Raw genomic sequence first — 4,580 nt, forward strand, 5'->3', positions numbered from 1 at the left:
CAGTGGACCTGACGGCTGTTCGGGATGATGAAGTTCCACTTATTCAGGTAGGCTACAAGGTTAAGAATCAGTGGGAACCTCTCTCAAGCGTCATACTGGATGGAGGAGCGGGAGTCAACAAAATGGGAGCCCATCTTCAGCAAAGAATGGGTATCACTAACATGAAACCAACACCATTCAAAGTAAGAATGGCAGATCATCGAGTCATACAAGCGACGGGTATGATTGAAAACATGCAGATAAGAGTTGGGAGGGAGAAATTCAAAACCAGTTTCCTAGTCTTGGATGTGCAGGGAGCATATGGAATGCTACTAGGCCGCCCATGGTTAAGAACAGCACATGCTGTTCATGACTACGCAAACCAAACTTTAACCATAGAAGGGGCCAGTGGCAGAATCAAAATCCAGACCAACAACACCAGGAGCTGGAAAAAGGAACTGAGGCCGAAGGAGTTGTGTCAAAAATACCGAGCTAAGAAAATTGAGCGAATGCTAGCAGCTATGAACATATTTCCTTTGGCAGAAATTGATTTGAATGCAGTCCTGTTGAACAAAGAGCAAGCTGACAAGCAGAAGAGACAATTCCCTGATCGGTTTACTGAAGTCAATATAGGGGAAAGAACAGTTCAGCTAACTGGAAGAATGGAGGAACCAGCTGATACTCGTATAATGGAAGAACCAGTATGTTCTGAAGAGTACCCACTGGATCAGAATAATGATTCAGAAATGAATGGACCTTCTTGGGACTACGCTGAAGAATCGACCAAACGAAAAGGAGACAGACCAAGCTGGTTGCTTCCAGATGATCAGGAAGTAGAGGAGTGGAACCTGGGATCAAAGGAAAATCCCAGAATGATCAAAGTCAACAAGCACCTGAAACCGGCAATGAAGGAAAAGTCGCGAAAAATGTTCCAGAACTATAAAGATGTATTTGCCTGGGAAAATACAGATTTGAAGGGAGTAGATCCTAAAGTCTGTCAGCACCGAATACCACGGAAACCGGATGCTAGGTCAGTCACATTGTAAAGATACTTGATGAACCCCAACTATGCAAAGAAGATTAAGGAGGAGATTGATAATCTTCTCAAAGCTGGTTCATTACGGAAGTAGCAAGCAGTGATTGGTTATTTCCCATAGTTGTCGTTCCTAAGAAGAATGGGAAATTAAGAGTTTGTGTCGACTATAGGAAACTAAATTCTCAGACCATTAAGGATCCATTTCCCTTACCTTTTACTAATATGTTGCTTGATGAGATTGCAGGATATGAGATGTATAGCTTCATAGATGGTTATAGCGGCTATAACCAGTTATAGATTGCTCCTGAAGATAGGGCTAAGACCACTTTCATCACTGAGTGGGGAGCATTCATGTATCTAGTGATGCCTTTTGGCCTGTGCGACGCACCAGCTACTTTTCAGCGGTGTATGATGGAGATGTTTAATTAATTTCTTCATCGGTTCCTAGCCATTTTCATGGATGACTTCACTATCTATTCAGATGAAGAACAACACCTTCTATTCCTAGAGATGGTTTTTAAACGCTGTAAGGAGAAAAGGATTTGTTTGAATCATTAGGAGATTTCGGAGGTCTTTTGGAAGAGAGAGGAAAATAAGCTCCTCCAATGAGAGAAGAGCCTACGTTACGTAGAAAAATAGATTGATATTAACAAAAATATAAAAGGTGTCCCTCTCCTCATTTAATAATCTAGTGGTCCTTAAGGACGATCACTCTCTTTCATTTAATGCGAGCACCTTTTTCAGAAGGTAGATGCGGTGCATTTGATACGGCTTACGTCATTACTAGAACTCAAAAAGTTACAAAACTATCAAGTGATGGAAGATTTTGAAACTTTTGATACTGTCAATGCGTTTGGAACGCCCAAATATCCTAGAAATGAATGTCCAATTGCCTGGCTCTGACATCCAAAGAGGCAAAGAATGTCAAAAACCCCTAAAAGAACATTTTACTAACGGCGAGCGAGGAGTGGAAATTTGACCATATCTTGACATGATAAGGACAGATAGACTGAAATTGCCAGACATCCTGCATTCCAAAATTTTGGAATGCCTCATCGCGCGCCGTTAGTAAAAAGCCCCTTTTTTCCTCTTTTAGGGAGCTTTTTGAGAGGAAAATGTCAAAAAAATCTCTAAAAAGGCCTCCATCTATCACATAGGTTTTTTCTTCATCATCTTAGCCTTAGAGATCATAATTTCGGGTCTATAAGAGTGAGCACGCACACCCATTGTTACAATTCAACAAAGTGCATTTTGATCACACACACACACACACAGACAAATATAACATACACACAAACACACAGAGACACAAATATAACATACACACACACAGACAGAGACACACACACTCACAAACACACAGACACACAAATATAACATACACACACACACAACCTCTCTCTCTCTCTCTCTCTCTCTCTCTCTCTCTCTCTCTCTCTCTCTCTCTCTCTCTCTCTCTCTCTCTCTCTCTCTCTCTCTCTACTAAAGGCGCACGTAGAGAGGCACAACCGGTGTGCATGTCTCTATGCGCGCCTTCAGTACTGTGCATCCACCAGTGTATGTGTTTATGTGTGTATGTGTGAGTGTTATAGAGAGAGGAAGTAAGGCGGGGGAAAGAGAGAGAGAGAGTCTTTATGTTACCTTATACTAACGGCGCGAGGAGGTGTTTTTTGAGGTCAAAACATGCTCCACGCGCGCCGTTAGTAATGGGAGACTCTCACTCTCTCTCTCTTTAAATATGCTAAGCTATAGAAAGGAGAGGGAGAGGGAGAGGGAGAGAGAGAGAGAGAGAGAGAGAGAGAGAGAGAGAGAGAGAGAGAGAGAGCATGGTGCAAAAGTGCAATAGAGAAACATGGGTAGGCTTTCTTGAAAGATAATTGTCCAAAAATCACTAAAAAGAGCTTTGTACTAACGGCGCGCAGAGGGGCATTCTAGCATTTTAGAATGCCTCCTCGCGCGCCTTAAGTAAAAAGCCCATTTTTTGGGGGTTTTTGACATTTTTTGCCTCTCCGGATGTCGGAATGAGACAAGTAGACATTCGTTTTTAGGGTATTTTGGCGATATGGACGCATTGGTGGTGTCAAAAGCCTCAAAATCTATCACTATTTGACAGTTTGTGACTTTTCAACTTTCAGTGATGACGTAAGCTGCCTTGAATGCGCCGCACCTGCCTCCTGAAAAAGACGCTCGCATTAAATAAAAAAGTGACCGTTTTCAAGGACGATTGGGAATATAAATCTACTTGTTAAAGTTTCTGGTTGTCCTTTTGGACATACTCACAAGGTGCAAGTGCATTTTAAAAAAAGTTTCTAGAGAGAGAAATACAATTTCTTACAAGGCCCTCCAAATGACCTCCGAAATTTTCTAATGCCATTCAAATCTGTATTTCTGGTTTAGAAGGGATAGCTACTGGGACATGTGGTTTCCCACAATGGAATAGAAATGGCCAATGACAAAATACAGTGTGTCCAGCAAGCTAAAGCACCCAGAACTGCTTCTGAGTTGAGTTCTTTCTTGGGGTATGTGAATTTCTATAGAAGATTTGTACACAAGTTTGCTTCTCAAGCAATACCACTATATGAGCTTACAAAGAAGACTAGCAAGTTCAATTGGACTGCTGAGTGTGAGAAGAGTTTCCAGAATTTGAAAAAATCCATTACTAGTAAACCAGTCCTCAGGCAGCCCAATTGGGATATTATTTTTCATGTACATGTAGATGCTTCAGGATTGGCAATGGGGGCAATATTAGCTCAGCCAGATGGCATAACAGACTATCCGGTCTATTTTGCTAGTCGGAGATTCAGTCAGGCTGAACAAGGCTATACAACTACTGAAAGAGAAGCCCTCCGAATGGTTTTTAGCGCTACGAAGTTCAGGCATTACCTATTGGGGAAGTTATTCCATTTTTATGTGGATCATCAGGCTCTTCTGTTTCTGATTAACAAAGTTATTATTCAAGGCAGGCTGATAAGATGGATGATGTTCCTTATGGAATTTGAATTCAGAATTTTCCATAAGCCTGGCCGAAACCACTGTGGAGCTGACTTTCTTTCCTTAAGTACCGAAGGATATTCAGAATCACCTCTGAGAGATGAGCCAATGGATGCTGATCTATTTCAGTTAGAAGCAGAAGAATCAGTGGATCCTGAATGGTATGATATTTATCAATTCCTTTCCCAAGGTGCCTTTCCAGAGGATTGGAAACAGAATCAGAAGAAAGCTCTGATCATAAAAAGCTTGAAATTTACCATCATCGGAGGAGTACTTTATCGATTAGGTGTGGATGGTATACTTTGAAGATGTGTCCCTATGGATGGAAGAATGCAAGTTATTTCAGAAGCGCATAATGGCGAGTCTGGTGGACACTTTTCCAACGAAGTGACCTACAAGAAGATTCTGCAAGCAGGTCTGTGGTGGCAAACAATGATTGATGATGTCAGAAGCTTTTGTAAAACTTGTGACATATGCCAAAAAATGGACCGACCAATAGCTGCAGACATGACTCCCTTAATGCCAATACAACCATTAGGGGGGGACTGGATTTTATGGGACCTTTTAAGAAGGT

The sequence above is a fragment of the Adiantum capillus-veneris genome, chromosome 5 (assembly GCF_014529385.1).
Source record: "Adiantum capillus-veneris isolate H3 chromosome 5, ASM1452938v2, whole genome shotgun sequence".
NCBI classification, from domain to species: Eukaryota; Viridiplantae; Streptophyta; class Polypodiopsida; order Polypodiales; family Pteridaceae; genus Adiantum; species Adiantum capillus-veneris.